Source organism: Manis pentadactyla, chromosome 11 (genome assembly GCF_030020395.1).
Source record: "Manis pentadactyla isolate mManPen7 chromosome 11, mManPen7.hap1, whole genome shotgun sequence".
Lineage (NCBI taxonomy): Eukaryota > Metazoa > Chordata > Mammalia > Pholidota > Manidae > Manis > Manis pentadactyla.
Window position 1 is genome coordinate 35,707,168 of NC_080029.1, and position 22,784 is coordinate 35,729,951.

Below are 22,784 nucleotides of genomic sequence, written 5' to 3' on the forward strand. Positions count from 1 at the left end.
ATAAACATGAGCAATTTTTTCCTGAATGCATTTCCTCGAGGAAGGGAAACAAAAAGCAAAAATGAACATATGGGATCACATCAAACTAAAAAGGCTTCTGTACAGCAAAGGACACCATCAACAGAACAAAAAGGCATCCTACAGTATGGGAGAATATATTTGTAAATGACATATCTGACAAGGGGTTAACATGCAAAATTAAAGAACTCACACAACAGTGAACAGGCAAACAGTGAAATCTGTGGCATCTTACTACGCTGATGGACAGTGCCTGCATTGGGGTATGGTGGGGGGGGACTTGATAATATGGGTAAATGTAGTAACCACATTGTTTTTTCAAGTGAAACCTTCATAAGAGTGTATATCAATAATACCTTAATGAAAAAAGCTATGAGTATATTAAGAAAGAAATAGAAAAAAAGCAGTAATAGTTATCACAAATTAAAATGGCCCCTTAAAGTTAGTTGAAATCAACTTTTATTTATGCAAAAGCACTTTGTGAAACCAACCAAACTGAAATGTAGAATAAAGGGAGGGAGGAGGGAAGGGCAGGAGAGGAGAAAGGAAGGGAGGGCAGGAAAGGAAAGAAAAGGCAATTATCATATAGCCCCTACCATGATCACCAAATTCAATTTTCATTCATTACTTACAGAATCATCTATCATACTTTCATACTACTTATCAGGAAGGTCACAGTATATGCACATGTGAATTTAAAATGCCAGGAAGGCATCCTGAATACAGGAGCACAAAATACTTCATTTAAATTCACTGAAACAACCAATATCTTGGAAATTACTCTCCCAAGTTATGAAATGCAAACAAATAATCATATTTATGAGGTTTCTATTAGAAGTACCTTACTCACCTTAACTCAGGATAACATATCAGGTTGTGTTTACTGATGCAATTAATTTATACTATTCAAATGGGTTCAGAAATCTGGCCTTTGGCCCTGAATAAATTAATATGGCCAAAAAGTGATAGTACTAATAAATTTTTTTAAAAGTGAACTCTTACCATGTTAACTGTTTATCAAATATATATAATAAATAATATATAATTGATTGACAGCATGATAACAGTAGCAGAAAGAGCATCCATTTCAAATCAATCACTGGTTATAAATATACAGGCAGTTTACCCAATTATAAAGTAGAAATAATAATATATCCTCACTTAACTGTGAAGATCATGTGAAACAATATATTTAAAAGTGATTCATAAACTGTAATGCAATTTATAAATATTAGTTACTATTGTCTTTCCCTTGTTCATTAGAAACTAGGTAAACCAGCTTTCTGCCAGGTTCTAGAATATTCCAAGTTCTTACCTATCATGGGGACTTCATTCTTGCTGTTCCTTCTACCTGACCTTCAATTCCTTTGGCTCGTTCTAGTAATTCAGATCTCTATTTAAATGTCACCTCCTTGCAGAGACAGTCCCAGAACATTCATCAATTATGACCTGTTAAGATACAAGCAAGAGAAAACCCAACTCAAAATGGCTTTAAAAAGTAAGGAAATTTTAATTTCTCAATTGTTAAAAGATAACTCAACCACTCCATAAATTGTCAAGAATCTCTTCCCATCTTTCTATTCTACTCTACCCTGTTGGCATGTCAGCTTTTGTTCTCAGGCTTGCTCTTCATGGTAACCAGTTGGCTGCCTCAATTCCAGCCACATGTAATGATGGTTCATTACCAAAGAACAATTGGCAATCTTTCCTAGTTTGTGTCCTTTTAAGGGAGAGTAAACTACTGACAGAAGTCTCCCAAGAAGATTTTCCGTTTTATTATCCAGTATCAACTTGTCCAAAATCAGTCACAGACAGTGGAATGGGATTGCCATTATGGCTTAGACTAACCAGGATTTATCTCTAAGGGTAGGTTCCAGAATAAAACTGGGACACTGAAAGCAAGAAAGAATGAAAGAATAACTATAAGATCCTACAGGAATGCTACAACACCTTTTTAAAAAAAAAAAGGACATCACTATCCCTCATTATTCTCTATCAAAACACTTATTGGTTTATTTCTTATACTAAAAGATATGTGCCAGTAGAGCAGGAACTTAGAGCACAGTGCCTAAAACAGAACAAGCCCTTTATTAAATATTTGTTGAATTGAAAACTAAGTGTATGAATATGACCCAAGAGCACATATATCAATATCTATAATCAAAATCCTAGACAAAATAGCAAATGAAATCAACTCTTAGAAGAATGAGAATTAAGACTTAAAGTCATTTTCATGTTTATTTATTTTTATATGCAGAAAGTATCAAAAATAGGAGCTTAGAAATATATACACATACAATTTCAAACTAAAGACTTGTATTCAATCCAACTCTCAATAAGCTTCAGTCTTCAAACACTACATTTAATAATTAATAAGAGCAAACAGATATATTGAAAAACTCCAAGTTATGTACAATACAAATAATGAATAAAGATTCAGTCTTTCTAAAAAACTCTTTAAGAACAGAGATTCAAAAAATCAGACTCAAAAAATTTTCTACAGAATAACAGAGATTCAAATGTATAATAAACATTTTATGCTACTGAAAATTTTAATGAGATATATATATATTTCAATCTTTATATAAGAGGCATGAAAGCCCTTTAAAGGCTAATCTTTACTACAGCATGTATGAAGAATATCATAATGACATTATTGGCTGGTATTCAATTTATGAATACACGAGCCAGATGGATGACAAAGACATAATTTATATATCCTAAAATAAGAGAAGCTGGCTCAGTTTAAAATGTTAAGTATGAAGACAAACACACATAATACAATGTTAGGTGAAAATGCAGGGAGTCATAGAGATTTGATGATGTTGACATGATACCCTGAAAAGTGTAAGCTCTAAGATCAGACAGAACTGGGTATAAATCCTGGCAATACCAATGTAGAATTGGGCCATAAAGAATCAGGCATGGCATCTTATCTTCTCAGAGCCTGTATTTTTTATCCTTGAAATGACTGTAATAATTCCCATGATATGGGTATATCATTTTAAGTGTAACAATAATAGCTGTATTTATATAGTGCTTTCTGAACGCACAGTGCTTTTCTCATTGCTTCACAATTTTAATACTATTTAATCTTCTCAACAACTTATGATATAAGTACTTTATTCCCATTTTTAAGTGGAAGAAGTTAAATATTAAATAAAACTTAAATAACTTTCCCAAGCTTGTAAACCAAATAAGTGGCAAAACCAAAATCAATGACACTTATTTTTTTTTATTGTTATTAAGAAGAACCTTCTGACTTTAAGAATTAAAAGGTAAGCTAGAAAAATCTCCTTCTACACATATTTTTCAACCCAAGGACAGGCAACTATATAACTAGGATATGTCAAGTATAATTTAATCCAGATATTTAATGGCCTCAAACATCTCCTCCCAAATAACAGTTAGGAAAACTAGATGAAACAACTCCACCTAACTTAATTTTTTTATCTTTAAGTAAAGCAACTTTTGGTTCCAGCCCAAGACAGAGAAGACACACTTCTCCCTATCCTTCCCACTAAGAACAGCTAAAAACCCTAGACACTCTAAACAAATACAAGACGATTGTGAAAGGTGGAAACAAATACATTCTAAACAAATACAAGACGATTGTGAAAGGTGGAAAGAAAAGGCAGACTTGCTAGGGATCTAGGAGCTAAAGGAGCAACGTGGCAGTGAGTACTCTGGGTTTTCTTTTTGTCTTATATATCCCAGAAGAAAGAACAACAGAAAGAGAAAAAATATGGGTAAATATAATTTCCATTCTCTTAAGTTTTCTACATTATGTTTGACAGCTGAGACAAAAAGTTTAACACTCTTACGGTTTTAAATATGTGTAGAGGAAATATTTAAGACAATTATAAGTGAGAGAAGGTAAAGGGACTTCAGAGAGGTAAAGTTTCTACACTTCATTCCAACTGGTAAAACATAAATACCTGTAGACTGGTAAGTTATGTGTTTTTAAGGCAATACTTAAAGCAACTATTAAAACATCTATACAAAGATAAGCACTCAGTTAACAGTTGTCAATATAAACATTAGAGGTTTAATAAAGTGAGTTTTAGACTCTAGAACAGTGTTTCCCCATTTCCTCTATTTTCTGGCTGCTGAGTGTGGCCAAATTATTTAATTTTACAGTTAATAACATCCATTTTGCATCAATTAGAGTTAAAGCATAGTAGCTGCAATTATTAATTATTATATTTTGATTGGGTTAGACTATTAACCCTGTCTAATTTATTCATTTTTGCTTGTTTAAATGAATACTTAAAGTAGTCTCAAACTGCTACGTATGTGCAGTGCTAGTCACAGTAACCAGCATGAACTATGGGCTTGATAAATGAAAGCTACAATTATTTATTAGTAAATAGAGAAGTTAGAGTTAGCCCTTTCCTTAATCCCAAAGACTTTGTACCACAAAGTTTTATAACTTCCTTGATACCAGTCTTGGAAATGATATTTTTTATTTGACACCAAAAGCAAAGGAAACAAAAGCAAAAATAAGTAAGTGAGACACAGCTAACCAAAAAACTCCTGTAAAGCAAAGGAAACCATCAATAAAATAAAAAGGCAGCCTACAGAATGGGAGAAAGTATTTACAAGTCATAGATCTGGTAAGGGGTTAATATCCAAAATAAATAAAGAACTCATATAACTCAAGAGAAAAAACAATAATAATCCATTTCAAAAATGAGCAGAGAATTTGAACAGACATTTTTCACAAGACAGCATACAAAGGGCCAATAGGTACGTGAAAAGGTGTTCAACATTGCTAATCACTAGCAAAATGCAAATCAAAACCACAATGAGACATCACCTCACACCTGTTTGAATGACTGTGATGAAAGAAAGAAAGGAAGAAAAGAGGGAGGGAAGGAAGGAAGGAAGGAAAGAAAGAAAAAAGAATGAATGACAGAAAAGAGAGACAGAAAGAATTAACAGGTGCTGGTGAAGATATGAAGAAAAGAGAATCCTTGTGTACTATTGGAGGTGCAGCCACAAAGAAAAACAGTACAGAGATTCCTCAAAAAATTAAAAATAGAACTACCATATGATCAGCAACTCCACCTCTAGGTATTTATACAAAGGAAATATTTCACTATCTCAAAAAGATATCTGCATCCCCATGTTTTTATAATAAGTAAAACTGCACCAGTATTTATAATAGTCAAGACATAGAAACAACCGAAGTATTCATCAACATATGAATGCATTAAAAAAATGTGGTATATATACAATGGAATAGTATACAACCACTAAAAAGGAAATCCTGCCATTTGCAACACCATGGATGGACCTTGAGGGCATTATGCTAAATGAAATTAATCACATAGAGAAAGACAAATACTGTATGATCTCAATTACATGTGGATATAAAACAAAAACAAAAACAAAACAAAAACCTGAACTCATAGATAGAGAGAACAGATCCATCCGTGGTTGCCAGAGGCAGGAGATGGGAGGTGGGCAAACTAAGTGAAGATAGCCAAAAGATACAAACTTCCAGTTACAAGATGAACACATCCAGAGGAAAAAAGATCTCATATAAAATATTTCTGTATTTTTTAAAAAGTGAAAACAATGTAGGTATTTTATCATTTTATATTTCTATGGTTCTAAATAATTTATGATTCTAACTTATTCCTCAAAAAAAATTATAATTTACCACCCTTTTGTAGGTGAGGAATTGTAGCTCACAAGCCTTAACTAATTTGCTCAAAAAATTTGCTCATTTACAAGCTATTATATGCTATGGTAAGAATACAGGTTTTCTAGAATCTGTAAATTTATTTAACATCCCTTTTGCAACACTATCCTGCCAATCAGATGAAAATATTCAAAGTAATAAAATTAGTAACTAGAAAAGACAGGATTCAAAATGAAGCAGTTAAGACTATATGTGTCTAGGAGTATCTTATGTGTTGATACAAATGATTAAAATATATATAAATGGATGCTCAAGGTCATTAATAATTAAAGACACATTAAAATACATCAAATTACAACATTAGATACATCAAATAAGTAAACATGTATGTCAGCAACTGAAAAAACTAATACAATGGAGTATTATACCACCAGTACCAAAAGGAATTTATTATTGAAGAAGATATTCTATCCCATAGAATGGATAGTTAGAGATTTAAGGGTATGTGGTATTTCCACACCACTCAAGTTGTATGTACTACCTAGGAAACTCTAAATACAAAGCAGGAAATAAGGTGATTAAAGTGACATGAGTAAAGTATGTAGAGTACTTAATATTAACTAACCTTTAAATAAACAATTTGTATGGAAAGGAATTAATATATCCAAAAGGAAAAATCAAAGGTAAAAACTATATAGGAAGTACTTTTAACAAATTAAAATTGATATAGATGACCTCCTGTAGTCTTTCTAGACATATAATTCCACAATGTTCAAGTAAAACCAAATCATATATTAGGCAACATGATTAAGAGACTGTAAAATTCTCATCTTAAACATCTAAACCTTTGTCTATACAAAGCTACTGAATTAAATGTGTTAAATCAATTATTTTGGTGTCATAAAAGCCATTAAAAAGTGAGGGCCCAAGTATCAATACAAACACAATTTTTTAGAATCATCTTTATGTAAAAGAGTGGAAGCATATCAATCATTTGCTGTATAGGCTCCAAAATAATCTTCCTTCAATCTCTTTCACATAAAATGGCTAATCCAATGTTTTCTAACATATTTTTCACATTAGCCAATCCAAAACTTTGAAAGACACTGTGTCATTTATAAAAAGGGATTTACCAGAAAAATCTACAAAGTTATAACTACTTCATTTAACAATGGAATAACAAGCTAACAATAATAACCTATAAAAAACAATATTCTAATGACAAGAATGACTTATGGCCCCCATGAATTTCACCATTTCTTCTAACTACCTTCAATATGTGACAAAATGTGATTTGATAACTAGTTGTATAAATGTCATTGAATTATTAAGTATATTCATTTTTTCTATAAAATAAGTTTCATGTTTCCCATTAATCTAAAAAGATTTCACCAGTATGATCAAAGTAAATCCACAATCTTCTCAATTTCTTAGTCATTTATACTCTTCTACCTTAACTCCCCCCACACAGCTCCCTTTGTACACAAACCATTAAAGTGCAATGTCTCTCTATTATTTATACCTCTTGCCCTTAGTATAAGGTTATGGTTCGGCACATTACAGAATACCCAACACAGCAGCATCTTAGCTTAAAATAAGACTGAGGTTTCCTTTTCTTCTTTTGTAAAAGTCGTCTAGGATGGAGAGGTAATGTAGAGATGGTGGTTGCACAGTATCCTCAGGAACCTGTGCTTCCAACTTTCTCTTCCACTATTCTAGGTGCCTGGTTTCCATCATCAAGATAGATCACTTCATGGTCCAAAATGTCTGCTAAAGCTCCAGTTACCATGTCTTCAATGAAGGTCAAAAAGAAGAAGAGAAACTGAATGGCAAAATGGGGTCTCTTCCAGCTGAGTCATTGCCCTTCACAAGCACACACATAATACTTCTGCTTTTATCTCTTTTGCCAGAACTTAGTCACAAAGCTGGTAAATACAGTCTTTTCTTCCAGGCATAAATGTGCCTAGCTAAAAAAATCAGGATTCTATTACTACAGAAAAAGAGGAAAACAGAGTTTAGAGTTGGGTAGAATACTAGCAACCTGCATCATGACTCCCTATCCATTTTTCAGCTTATGAATAACTCTAAATACTGCAATAAGTTTTATATCATATCTTTAACTTAATACAGCTGATATAAAAGCTTTTCCCAAAAATGCTTTTATTTCCTTGGTTATTTGTGGAATGTGGCCATTCCCAACTATACTGATATCACAGTAAGTACAGTAAGCATTATTGGACAAGATCTTTCATCTACCACATTTTATGTACCAGTTGGGATAGAAAAATTTATTTATTTTGAACAAGTGGCTAAACAGAATGCTGGAACTCACTCTGTGTGTCTTGACCGATCAGCAAAGCAATGGAGCTCCAGTGTGGTCTCTTCTTTACAAATCTTGGACCTATGCTTATTTCACCTACACATCTGCTACATCATCATAATTATCATCAATCCAATTACAGTACCATAATTCACTGAACATGTAGTAGGTCCCCTGTACAGTGTTTATTTATTCATTCATGCCCCATAAAAACCTCTATTATTATTATTATTTATAAATGACTTATTTTTTAAAACTTCATTTTTAGTATGAATAAACATTAAAATGAATCTCTACTTCACACTGCATTAAAAACAATCAACTCCATGTACTTCAAGGACCAAAGACAAAGTTTTAAAATTTTACATGAAAATATAAGACACTAGGTAGGGGGCTGGGTGAAATAGGAGAAGGTAATAAAGAGGGTCAAACTTCCAATTATTAAAAAATTGGTCATGGGGATGAAAAGCATAGCATATGGAACATACCCAATAATTTTGTAGTATCTTTGAATGGTAACAGTGGGTAACTACACTCACCACGGTGAGCATTTCATAATGCATATAATTGTTGAATCACTATGTTGCATGCCTAAAACCAATATAACATTGTCCACTACACTGCAATAATACATACATATATATTGCTATCTTCAAGTACATGAGACAGAGAAGTTCTTTTTTTTTCTTTTAAAAATTTAGATATATTTGGTGGAAAGCACATGATTTACTATCTAATGCCAGTATGAAACCCAAGGGGGGACTGAAATCTCCAAAGTGCTATGAAAGCTGGATCCTGTTGAATTGTTATCAACACATACTGTTTTTTTAATTCTCACTAATCTATCCCCTTCACCAATTTTGCTATTTCCCCAACCCCCTCTCCTGTGGCAACCACACTCTCTTGTGTGTTAATGAGTCTGTTTTGCTGTTTTATGCATTTCTTTTGGTTTTTAGATTCCAAATGTAAGTGAAATCATATGGTATTTGCCTTTCTCTGATTTATTTCACCTAGCATAATACCTCCAGTTCCATACATGTTGTCCCAAAGGCAAGATTTCATTCTTGTTTATGGCTGAATAATATTCCATTGTTTATTCCACATCTTTATCCATTCGTCTATCAAAGGACACTTAGAGGTTGTTTCTGTATCTTGGCTGTTGTAAATAATGCTGCAGTAAACATAGGAATACATACGTCTTTTCAAATTAGTGATTGTATTTTCTTCAGGTAAATTCCCAGAAGCAGAATTACTGGGTCATATGGTAGTTCTGTTTTTGGTTTTTTGAGGAACTTCTGTACTCCCTTCCATAGTGGATACACCAGTTTACATTCCCCTCAACAGTGCACGAGGGTTCCCTTTCCCCCACACCCCCTTGCCGACACTTGTTATTTTTTGTCTTGTTGATATTAATTACTCTGGCTGGTCTGAGATGATAAGCTCATTGTGGTTTTGATTTGCATTTCCTTGATGATTAGTGCTGCTGAGAATCTTTTCATGTGTTTGCTGGCATATGTGTCAAAGCATGTACTATCGATATTCTTTTATTCTATTCTGATGACGTCTAGTTGAGCTTCTTATCACACAGTATTAATTAGTTCAGGGGCATGGGTTTCACGCCACTGATTCAATTGGCTTCTACTCTCCAAGGCCACAAACTTCCCTGGACTCTGGGCAATGCCTTGTACATACGAGCTGTTAGTCATAAGGGCTGTGTGTGTGCATGTGTGTGTGTTTGTGGAATTGATATTAGCATGTGTGGATTTAAAGGACATTACTCTGACACTGACACTACGGTACCACAAAAGTCTAGTTGCACATCATTTTGCTAAACAGCTCTATTCTTTGAGCAAGAGCACAAGGAGAACCTACTTAATGCTGAATTACCTGTAGCAAATCGTTCTAGACAGGATTCCACTGGGCTGTCCTCCTATTTTTTTTTTTTTAAATCAACCCCAAGCCTTTATCTCAACAGTCTCCAATCTTCTGAAGCATAACAAACAAGTTCTTACATGGTGAACAAGGTCTTACATAGTGAATAAGTTCTTACATGGTGAACAGTGCAAGGGCAGTCATATCGCAGAAACTTTCAGTTTTGATCATGCATTATGAACTATAAACAATCGAGTCAGATATGATTATTCGTTTGATTTTTATACTTGATTTATATGTGAGCCCCACATTTCTCCCTTATTATTATTATTATTTTTTTAAATAAAATGTGGAAGTGGTAGGTAGATGCAAGATAAAGATAGAAAACATAATTCAGTGCTGTAAAAACCTCTATTATTTTTAATCCTCATTTTATAGAAAATAGTAAGAGCAAACATTTGTTGATTGCTTGCTATATGCCAGGTTTACTCAAACTTTGTTATAGATAAGCACAATTTTTATCCTTAATATACAGATGAGAAAGAGGATGCAGAAAAGTTAGTAACTTGCTCAAAGTCACAGTTTTAAGTAGCAGAGCTAATATTTGAATCCTTACAAACTGACTCCACAGTCTACCTAATTAACTATTAAACTATTAAACTAATATCAAACACACCAGCAAAAAGGTTAAATAACTCACCTAAGGTCAAAAAACCAGGAGAAGCCAAGATTCACAGCTAGATCTATTTAACTATGGAGTCCTTTTCTTGACCCCAAATGAATCAAAGCAAAGCAATGGTTTGGCTGACCAAGGGATTATAAAATTATAAATCTTCGGGGATGGAATTACAAGGAAACACAAAACCAAAATAACAAACATGAATTGCAATGGTAAGCAATTTAGGAAGATGAAATGCAGTACTTCCATGCTGCCTAAGCAATACGATAGGTAGACCCATCTCTTTTAGCAGTAACAGACTAAAAGCAAAGGTGGCTTTGGCAAATGGACCTACTGCTGTCATACACCAGTTTGAATAGTCATCATTATCTAAAAGACCTCAACAGTCATTAGTATCTAAAGATCTTGAATAATTAGATGTCTGCATTTTACATCTGCTATCAAAATATTAAAGTCTTTTGCTACACCAAACTCAAAGGATATATCTAAAAACAGTGATTGTAAAGGTATCAGAAAACATTAAAGAAATAATAGAAAGTAACAGAATCAAATTCAGACATTTTGTTGCCATCTGTTAAAATTAATCAATTTATACTTCTGTCACCTATAATTACAACCTCATTCCTTGAGAGATAAGTAAATTATGGCGATGAATTTCTTCAGGTTTTAAGATTTACATTGTACAATTGTGAAGCCAGAGTCAAAATGCCTTTCTTAAGCCTGAGCACACAACATACAAATCACAATGCTACTACTGGCTCATTATCAAATATTCCCCTAAGAATTTCAATTCTCTCTTTTAAGAATAGTATAGACACATAATGACTATCAGATAGGGTACCTTGCACCTAGTATAGTAACTGAAACATTGTAAGCACTAATGATAAAGAATGAAGCTCATGTCACCAACTGAATCAACTATAAGCGTGATAACTGTTAACTTTCATAAGCATCTCACATTCTTTAAAATAAAATTTAGACTCAGTATATGCTCCTCACAAAAAACATCCCTTTGTCATAATTCCAAACTTAATGAGACATTCTCAATTAGCTTCATACCAGTTTATGCTTATAGTCTACTTCAACTGCCAATGTTTTTAAACTAACTGGAGGAATATTAAAGAAAATAGTGATCAGTGCCAAACTTAAAACTTTTCACTGTACCTCAATAATTGGAAAATAAAAACATTTTTTATTAGTAAGAAGTTCCTATACTAAGTAAGAATTCATTAAAGCTTTTCTCTTTTAGTTATACTGAATGTTGTTTTTAAAAAAAGTACCATAAAACAGCCAGTGACCTTCAGTGAGGCATAAAAGTACCAAAAACAATTAGCTATTATAAATCATAAGAATTACACCAACTTTAATTTAATGCATCAGTTGACTGGTAACTAATATTAGATGAAAAGCAGCCAAAGTAGGTTTTATTTACAGCTATGTGTTAAAGAATAGCAGAAATGTTGTTACTAAGATAAATTTAATTTGGGCAACATTTAAAACACAAATTTTTGCATATAATGATAATTGAACATAATTTGAAATGGGCAGGATGTATCACTTGCTAAGAATGTAATTCTTCATTTTAAAAGGGTTAAGAGACCTCTACTTTCACCCATGAGGAAATAACAGGATACAAAATTAGCTTCCAAACAAACATCTAGAAAACTAGGCAAATGATGTATATAACGTTGGACAACAAGAAGCTCAAAACTGATTCTAAAAAAAGGAAAACAAAACAGGTGAGCCCTATAATTACCTGGGATGTCCTTCTAAAAGCATTTTTGTTACTGCAGTATTTTAGAGGGGAAACCCAAAGAGAATCCAATGCATTGCTGAGTTGAAAAGACAAACATCAGAGACACAAAGGCCAAGGCAATAGTTATTTTGGGCGGGAAATCCCTGAAATGAGAGAGCTATTTTAAAAAGACCTATTTAGAGATCTATTTTAAAAACACACATACACACGCACAAAGACCTGTTTAAAGAAAAAAAAGGAGCACCTTAAACTACCTGAATCCCAATCCTCATGTGCATAAGGTAAAAACCCACAATATGCTGAGCAAAAACAACTTCTGGGAAAGAAAAATTACAAAGCAGCTTAGCTGAATAATTCTGATAGCTCACACAGGGCCAAGAAACATTCAAGTTCTCACAAGCAAGATAATGCGTCCTCACTGAATCTTTGGTACGTTCAGCAAAGACCTAGGAAAAGAGGTCCACCTAGAAAACCTTAAAAACATTAAGGCACTCGGAAAAGGGAGAGGGAAGGAAAGAAATTTGCTGCTGCTGAGCCTGTCTCAGAGAAAGCTTGGTCTCAAAACTCTCCCATGGCACTCAGAGAAGCAGCCACTGGAAAAGAGTCCAAGATTCCACGAGGCATTACCATACCCAAGAGTAATATAAAGGAGGTGCAAGGATAAGAATGAGAATAAGCCCAAAAAGAACTGGTGTGCAAAGAGGATGAATAAGAGTGTGCTCAGATAATCAAAATGATGGAAAGTAGATGATTAGAAACAATGTGTTTAGATGGTGTAAAGAGGTTATGTCATATCAAAAAAAAACAGAAAAATGGTCACTGAATAAATACCTCACACATCCTACTGGGTGCTCTGCCAGACTATCAGGATAACACAGCTGATGCAATTTTAAAATACAGTGCTGATGAATTACAAGTTTCAAGGCATATGGCAAGCTTCCAAAACATACTAAAATCAATGAAACAGATAGAAATTGTTCTAGAGATAATGATGAAATCCAGTCTGATGATCCTGGAGATGATGATAAAGACCATAAAGATACATAAATTAACTCAATGTTTTACAGTCCAATTTTTCTGAGGATTAAACCCCAAAAGTGAAATAGCCTCCTTATCCTAGAAAGCACACTTCTATTTAGCTTAGCAATTTTACCTTGACATCCCTTTCCTAAATGAATACACGAACTCCTGTAGCTTACATACTCTGTCTTCCTGATTGCTCCCTCATTAGATAAAACTTTGACACGTTAACAAATAACTTTAAGAGGGTTTCATAGAACCAAAGTATGCCTATTCTAATCCTGCTTTAATCATAACTCCCTTTAAAAAAAAAAAAGAAGAGTCTACATGAGTAGTAATTAGAAGCTTAATGAAAAAAGTCCCATTAGGCAAGAAAAAATGTTTATGTTATAAAGAATACGGGAATGGATATAACAATACCTGTCTCACAGAAAGGAAAACCAGGGAATGTAAAGATAAAGTAATGGGAGATGGAGGTGTCACACAGCTAGCCAAGTGTCAAACAGGAATTTCGACCTAGTTATCTGATTCCAGATTCTACCACAAGGAGGTCTTCCACAGAGAGTATCTTCCTGCATCCAGACCAGACACCTGAAACAAAAGGATTCCCTATCAATAGTTAGAATGAGACATAAAAATCCTTGCCATCCCAAGAATGCTACTAATTAAGTGACTTCTGGAAGAATCATTCTACCTAAAGAGCTCTCATTTTCTTATGACCTATAAAGACCATTTGCAGCTCAAATATTTTAATAGTATAAACTTTAAAATTTTTTAAAATTCCTTCAAAATTCCCATTCATCATTCATAAATTCATCCATATTTATCCACAGCTCCTTGACTACCATGTGCTTGACACTATACTGAGTGACGAGGATACAGTGATGAGCAAGACAGAGATAATCACCACTGTTTTAGTGGATCTTAGAATTTACTGAGAAAACAAAAATGAAACAAATAGCTACACAATTATTTCTTACGTTTCTAAAATATGATGAGCCTACACCCAACACAGTGATTTTAAACTTGCCTAAAAGTCATTTGCTCAAATACCCACTATAGCCTTATACCCATTCACCTTTTCAGTGAAACCCTTCCTACCATTTTACATAAAAATGGTACACTCCCCCCCACCTTTCCTGGTGTACTGACTTTTCTCTACAACACTTCTCACCATTTGATACACATATTTATTTAGTATCTGTTTCTCCACTAGCATATAAGCTCCATGACATCAATAATTTGTCTATTTTGGACTGCTATCATTCAGTCTAGAATTGTGCCTGTAAAATTGTGCCTTATTAAATATTATTGAATAATGAATAAATGAGTGCCATGAAGGAATGTACAAGTATTGTGAGAGTGTATAAAAGGAGAAACCACTAACTTCCTTTAGCCTGACACAATGTTTTTATCTATATTCATATCCTCATGTAACAATTAAAATACCAATTATAAATGCTATCTATAATTCTTTTCTATGGTATTTATTTAGGCATTTGTTGCCATTTTTCTGTAATTCCTCTCTTATAAATCATTTTTAAAGTATCTAAAATAAGTAGACTTACTGCTAAAAAGATTCATATTTTTATACTAGAAGGGAGTTAAAATTTAATAAAATGATTTATTCTCCATTCTATAAACTATCTCACCTTAAAAAAAAAAATGAAGACAAGATGAGATGTGCTATTCTACCTGGATTTGGTATTACCATACTCACTGAATTGGAACAGGCATCTTATTTTACAGAAATGAAAAAGTAAAGAAAGTTTAGAAAGGGATCCAAAATCTATTTTATTGTTTGATGGCTTTGTTTCATATCCTCAGTATGTGAAGATTTTATACAATCATAGCACTTACAGCTCAACATCCAGGGAAAAAAATTGTTTTAAATTTGGTGTATCACAGTCTCAAGGACTATGAGACCTGACAAAACTCTTCTTTTGAAGAGGAATGATACTTCTATTTACTATTTACATCTAAGCAATGTTAACCTCTAAAGATTAACATTATCATTTGAACAACTTTTTAACATTGTCATGTAAAAAGATAAACAGACCCCAGGATACAGTTTTCAAATTCAGTCACCTTATCATCTGAAACTCCAATAACTGAAGTCAACATTATATTTCAGAGAATAAAAAAAAGTTAAGTTGCTTCTATAAGTTTATATTTCTAATAAAATGAGTTTGTTATGAAGAATCTACATGCACAATGGAACATTTTTCATAAGTCAATTAATTTCTCCTGAGAAAAACACAAGTTACTCAAGAAATTGAGAGGAAAATAGTCATGAAATAATAATTTAATATGATTTGCCCTATTATACTTTGAAAACCTAAGAATATTGAACAGATATAACCAGGACTCCCAAAACTCATGTATTCTTTCCCTAATTAGGAAAGTCAAAAGTCATACTAAGAAAAGGTGAGAGTAAAGGCAAATCTTTTAATAAAAAATACATTCAATCTATTATCTATTAATAACTACATCTGTTGCTCAGGGAGGAGGGAGTCCCCCATCCTAAGCAAGTTCCCAGTGAATTTGGTGAGACCGGGAATAGACAAGGGCAAGGAGTTGGGGGCTTAAAAGGGGGCTTATTCTCACGGCAGTAGGTCCCAGTCGCTCCTTGCTCCTCACTCCCCACTGTCCAAGCTCCCTGCCCCCAGCTCTAGCTGAATTCTCCAGGAGCACCGGGGCTCCACAGCTCTCTGTGCACTCTCCCTGCTCTCCCAGCTCTCTCCACTGCCGCCCCCACCCAAGACCCACCCCAGCACCAGGAGGAATTCTGTGGGCAGGTCTCTGGTGACTGGCGGAAGCCTGACCAATTACCTACAAGGAACTGAGGAGAGGAGAGAATGGGCTTTTCCTCTCCACCCCAACCCTGGGCCAGTACTTCCATGACTGACCAGCCACTCTGTCCCCAGTAAACATCCCATGGATGTGCAAACAGGCTCTTATTTGCATATACAATGGGCACTTTTAAGGCCAGGAGGGAATCATGGTCAGCCATTCCCATTTGCTCCACACTATCCAAACTAAGTTTTCAAACACAAAGAAGCTAAATAAACAATTTCCTCAGTTCTTCATTGTCTAATTATGTAGACACTCCTCAAAGTATCTACAAAAGGAAATTACAATTACGATTAAATATTTTCCTACCATTACACAATTTAAAAATGTTACTGTTCATTTTAAAACTATATCCTCTGAGTGTTAAAGGTAAATGTTAAATGTTAAAAGTAAGCATTTCTAGGAGAACCAAGATGGCGGCGTGAGTAAAGCAACGGAAATCTCCTCCCAAAACCACATATATTTTTGAAAATACAACAAATACAACTAATCCTAAAAGAGAGACGAGAAGATACAGAACAACAGCCAGACCACATCCACACCTGCGAGAACCCAGCACCTGGTGAAGGGGGTAAGATACAAGCCGCGGCCCAGCGGGGACCCGAGCGCCCCTCACCCCGGCTCCCAGGAGGAGGAGAGGAGTCAGAGCAGGGAGGGAGAGGGAGCCCAGAACTTCTAAACACCCAGCCCCAGCCACCCACACCAGAGTGCAAACACACAGTGTTTGCATGGGGTGCTGGAAACTAGGGAAACAGGACAGTAAGACCTGTGAGTGGGTCCCGCTGCCGGCGCCCCTAGGACAAAGCTTTTTGAAAGTCTTAAAGGAACAGGGACACCACAGCTGGACGGAAGTGCCCAAGGACACTTAGCCTAGTAGCTGGGAATCACAGGGAACTCTGAGCACCCGAACCCCAGCAGCACAGCACGGAAGCCCCTCACCGGGATAAACAGCCTCCCACCTGTTCCCCCTCCGACACAGCTCCGCCATATTGGAGAAGCAGCCTGAGGCAGGCCACGCCCACAGCAACTACAATGCTAAACTCCATAGCGGCCGGGCAACATCAGAAGCCCCGTCTGCATGCAGCTGCCCAGCACAAGCCACTAGAGGCCGCTGTTTTCCCAGGAGAGGAAGGCCACAAACTGGCAAGAAGGGACTTTCTCTTACCCAACACACGCACCAGCTCCCCAAAAATATATCTATCGCCATGAAAAGGCAGAAGAAATTGATACAGACCAAGATCACAGAGGCAAACCCTGAGAAGGAGATAGACCTAACCAGTCTTCCTGAAAAAGAATTAAAAACAAAGCTCATAACCATGCTGATGGAGCTGCAGAGAAATATGCAAGAGCTAAGGGATGAAGGGATGAGGGAGATTACAGAAATGAAACAATCTCTGGAAGGATTTATAAACAGAATGGATAAGATGCAAGAGGCCATTGATAGAATAGAAACCAGAGAACAGGAACGCATAGAAGCTGATGCAGAGAGAGATAAAAGGATCTCCAGGAATGAAACAATATTAAGAGAACTGTGTGACCAATCCAAAAGGAACAATATCCGCATTATAGGCGTACCAGAAGAAGAAGAGAGAGAAAAAGGAATAGAAAGAGTATTTGAAGAAATAATTGCTGAAAACTTCCCCAAACTGGGGGAGGATATAATCGATCAGACCATGGAAGTGTACAGAACTCCCAACAGAAAGGACCCAAGGAGGACAACACCAAGACACATAATTAAAATGGCAAAGATCAAGGACAAGGACAGAGTTTTAAAGGCAGCTAGAGAGAGGAGAAAGGTCACCTACAAAGGAAACCCATCAGGTTATCATCAGACTTCTCAACAGAAACCTTACAGGCCAGAAGAGAATGGCATGATATATTTAATGCAATGAAACACAAGGGCCTTGAACCAAGAATACTGTATCCAGCACGACTATCATTTAAATATGAAGGAGAGATTAAACAATTCCCAGACAAGCAAAAGTTGAGGGAATTTGCCTCCCACAAACCACCCATACAGGGAATTTTAGACGGACTTCTCTAGAAGGAAGCACTCCTAAGACTAAATAGATGTCACCAGAGAAAATAAAATCACAGCCAAGAAAGCAGACCAACCAAATACTAACTAAAAGCAAAAAATAAAATCAACTACCCACAAAAGCAGTTAAAGGAAGCACAAAAGAGCACAGAATAAAACAACCAACATATAAAGAACAGAGGAGGAGGAATAAGAGGGAGAAAAATAAAGAATGACCAGACAGTGTTTAAAATAGCTCAATAAGTGAGTTAAATTGGACAGTAAGATACTGAAGAAGCTAAACTTGAACCTTTGGCAACCACAAATCTAAAGCCTGCAATGGCAATAAGTACATATCTTTCAATAATCACCCTAAATGTAAATGGACTGAATGCACCAATCAAAAGACACAGAAAAATAGAATGGTAAAAAAGCAAGACCCATCTCTATGCTGCTTACAAGAGACTCACCTCAAACCCAAAGACTATAGGAACAAAGAAAGACTGAAGTAAAAAAACAGCAGCAGAATCATAGAACCTAAGAGTGGACTAACAGTTGCCAAAGGGAAAGGGACTGGGAAGAAAGGGAGGGAAGGGAGGGATAAGGGTGGGGAAAAAGAAAGGGGGCATTATGATTAGCATGTATAATGTGGGGGGTGGGGGCATGGGGAGGGCTGTGCAACACAGAGAAGACAAGTAGTGATTCTACAGCATCTTACTATGCTGATGGACAGTACAGTAATGGGGTTTGTGGGGGGGACTTGGTGAAGGGGGGACCCTAGTAAACATAATATTCTTCATGTAATTGTAGATTAATGACAACAAAATTAATTAATTAATTATTTTTTAAAGTAAGCATTTCTCTCTGGTTAATCATATTTTCCAGAAAGGAAATGCAGAATTCTATAATGCAGATATGTTTTACATTTGCAGGACAATGGGCCCTTGACCAATAACTATGTTTATTGACATAGATGTTTAGTAAAAAAATTAATTTATCCAGAAACATTTTAAATTAGTTTATTTTTAAACAGTGGCACACAGGTCATCATAAAACAAAAGAAACAAAGAAACACAAAGGATAAAAGATCACTGGAAACTCACCTCCTGAAAGAATAATTCATTGTTACCATTTCTCCACCATCTCTCATTTTACATAAATGTAAATAATCTTACATTAAAGGAATTATCCCATACATCCTATTCTATAGCCTACTTTACACATTAGGTAAAGAACATCTTTTATGTCAGCCAATATTTTTAAGGGCTCTAGTGATTACATTCTGTGTATTACCGTAATTTTCTTAACCATTTTCCCTACTAATAGATCTTTGATTTCTTTCCATTTTCTTTTAAATGAAATATCCCTATTAAGTGAACAGGATACTACACTTCTTTACTAAAATGCCCCTTACTCCAAATATTTCTCCACAATACAGGCATTTACTCAAATATTTTTAAGGGCCTATTATGTCCCACTCACTGTTCTAGGCAAGCTAAGTTCCACGAGTATAGGGCACTGATTCTATTTTATTCATTGCTTTATTTCCAGTGTTTAGAGAATTGTTTGGTTACATAGTAGACTTTCATATATTTGTTAAATGAATGGACAACCATCCTTGTCCATTCATCCTTTATGCCTATAGTTAGCTACTTTTTTTTTTGGATAGTTGAATTTTTATTACATATTTAAACATAAACAAAAACACATAAAAAGATTCACCCTCAAATGTAAACATTCTTTGTACATTTGGCCCTAACAAAAAACTGGTTATGTGAAAAATCAGAGAGTTAGAGTTTGGAAAAAGAAAAATAAGGACAACATTTAAAAATTACCACATAGTATAAACATTCTTGGAATCTCTCTAAGTAGCAGAATGTCCATCTGGTTTTCCATTATGTACCCTTATTTCTGCCTGTTATAACCACATTCAAACTCAGCAAATACAGCTCTCATTTATACTGAACTCAGTCATCTCTCTGGACCTATGATGCCTCCATCCTTTGGTCCACCTTCAACACTGCTTTTATCAAACAGCAACAGGCTACCAGAGGTGGACCTCGCTGACCTACTCCCATTTATTTTAAGCCACAGGACCCCAATAGGACAGACTTGCCCTCCTTTGGACCTCATCTCTAGTTGTCTCTCATGACAGTAATGCTTTCATAACCTTTTCTCAAATTTGGTCTTCACAGCTTCTTATCATAGTCACTTGATCTAGTATTTAGTCCTGACTCCAGACTCAGAAAAATTAATTGTAAAACCAACAAAGCAGTCTCTCATTAATTTAGGATTCTGAGGTCTAAATTTCACATACTATCTGGTAATCTATCTAAACAATAAAAAGAGAAAACACTAATATTAATAAAACTGGCAGCCATTGCTTTATAGGATGAAAGCTGACCTCTGAACTGGACACTGAAGAAGCTTTAATGATTATTTCATACTGAAGTGACTCAGACATACATACCTTTCTTTCTTTAAAGATGGGACCACAGAATTGCCCCTCCCAGTCTCCAGATTAGTATTCTAATGTAGCAAAATGCTCATTTATCTCAACATCAAGCTAGTATTTTTCCAGCTAAGCATATCTTTGAGTTTAGGTCTGTTCTTGCCTTTGCAGAAATGGAATCTTTTTTAAGATAGTATCAAGAAACTATGGGGAAAAAAAACAACAGCAAAATGATTCATTTTCTATCTTTTTTTAAAAAAAATTCTCCCCTGAGATTACCTATGAAAATCCAATGAACAGTATTCATGAAAGTGACTGAATTAAGATATGAGACTGGGATAAAAGATAATCCTTTTATAAACATAAGAGATATTCAACCTCAAATAAAGTAATAATAATAACACATTCAAACCCACTATGTGTACACTTTCAGTGAAGTTTTATGCATTCCATTATAAGCTCCTAGCCCTAGGTAGACCAGAATCATGGAATGTGTCATGTCTGTCACTAGAGGCAGCATCACAGTTCATTAACAGAATAAAGCAGAAAAAAGGTTAGTAAATGAACATTACAAAATGAAATGTACCAGTGATAAAACTGCAATAAAGTAACATAAATGAAGTTACCACATTTTTTTACCAAGAAGCCCAGTTTGTAAACACTCACCCCAAAAAACCTAACCACACACACAAACAAAAATCATCTTCTGTGACTATAAAATCATAAAGAATTTATACTCCATGGCTCTTTGTCTTGGCGATTTTAAAGAGTAATACCTGAGCTGTGTTAAGTAGTTTCACTGAGTTCTCCATCTTGGATAACTGCCAGTTCTGGAACTTTATTCATCCTCAGAACCTCTGCATAGAGAAAATAATTATGTAGTCTCTGGGAAGTGGTAACTGACAGATAAAACTGTCATATTGTAGATGTTCTGGTTTTAGACTGGACTGAATTACCAAACGACAAAGATGGGTGAGGGATGGAACAGAGGTCCTTTTGGGAAGCCATACACATGGGAGAACGGAATCCAAAGAGAAGGCACATCTGGGCATCTGGGCTATAGCCATGTTGGAGTAACTGTTCTAAGCACTCTTGATGCCCTCCAAACACTGCTGAGTAAACAGGACTCACTTTATCTGGCTCAGTGTCACAAACCCGGCTTGTAAGTGGTATTAACAAGTCCAAGATTTTTGTATGGCCCATTTGTGCAGCTGCATGAATAGGTAACTGCCAATTGTTCTCATTACAGTAAAGATCAGGATCTGCCCCACAGGAGAGCAAAAGCTCCACACATGCTGTGTGGCCCTCTTGAGCAGCAATGAACAGGGGAGTAGCTTTGTCCAAGGCTTGACAATTGACATTTGCACCTGATGAAATAAGTATGCTCAAGTTTTCTAGCTTGCCATACTGAGCAGACACAAATAAAGGTGTGATTCCAAAGTCATTCTGGCATTCCTTATTTGCTCCTTTCTTAAGCAATTTTATGATCTCAGCATTTTCCTGAAAAGTAGCCTGGTGCAAGGCATTCCATCCACACATAGAATGGGATCCATTAACATTTGCTCCATGTTAAAGCCACAGCCTTAACACATCTATCTGTCCACTTTCAACAGCTAAAAACAGTGGCATGGTTTCTTCTAAAGTAGTTGCATTAGGATCTGCCCCAGCTTCTAAAAGAATTTGTATACGATCTTCCAATGTCCTTGACTTGCAGCAAGATGCAAAGCAGAGAAGCCTTCAAGTCTTTATCTTAATGTAGTTTTCAGATGAATCTGCACGAATTAACATATGCAAACATTCTACAGAGTTGTGATAAGCTGCTTCATGAATTGGCATCCATCCCGTTATCAGCAACATCAATGCTATGTCCCTTTTTGAGCCATTTTCTTAAGACTTTAACGTTTCCTTCCCTGGCAGCAAGTCCAACTGTGGAGCACATGTGAGAGTAAGCCTCTGTAGAAATCCATTCTTTTGACCAGTCTCCGAAGTTATCCTGGATGAACCCCCAAAAATGATGCCTGGGTTCTTGTTTGCAGAGACAAAGAATGAATTTAGCAAACACCCAAGGTAGGAGATCCAGGGAGAGGCTTTTTAGAGATAAAGTGAGAGGACAGAACTCCTGACTTACAAGAGAGTCCCAGTAAACT

At 35.4% G+C, this 22,784-nt stretch overlaps 1 protein-coding gene and 1 pseudogene across 4 annotated transcripts in view; both read right to left on the bottom strand.

The window, feature by feature from the left end:
• The window catches only part of FUT8 (fucosyltransferase 8), a 415,176-nt gene that overhangs the window by 188,709 nt on the left and 203,683 nt on the right, over positions 1 to 22,784 (bottom strand). For 3 of the 4 annotated variants that reach the window (XM_036906028.2, XM_036906025.2, XM_057488376.1), the window contains one exon: positions 1,334 to 1,467. The exons of the other annotated variant lie outside the window; for it this stretch is intronic. The gene's annotated coding sequence lies outside the window, so the exon portion shown is untranslated. The remainder of the gene's footprint in view (positions 1 to 1,333; positions 1,468 to 22,784) is intronic. 4 annotated transcript variants of the gene reach the window in all.
• On the bottom strand, positions 20,379 to 22,669 carry LOC118922813 (ankyrin repeat and SOCS box protein 3-like; annotated as a pseudogene).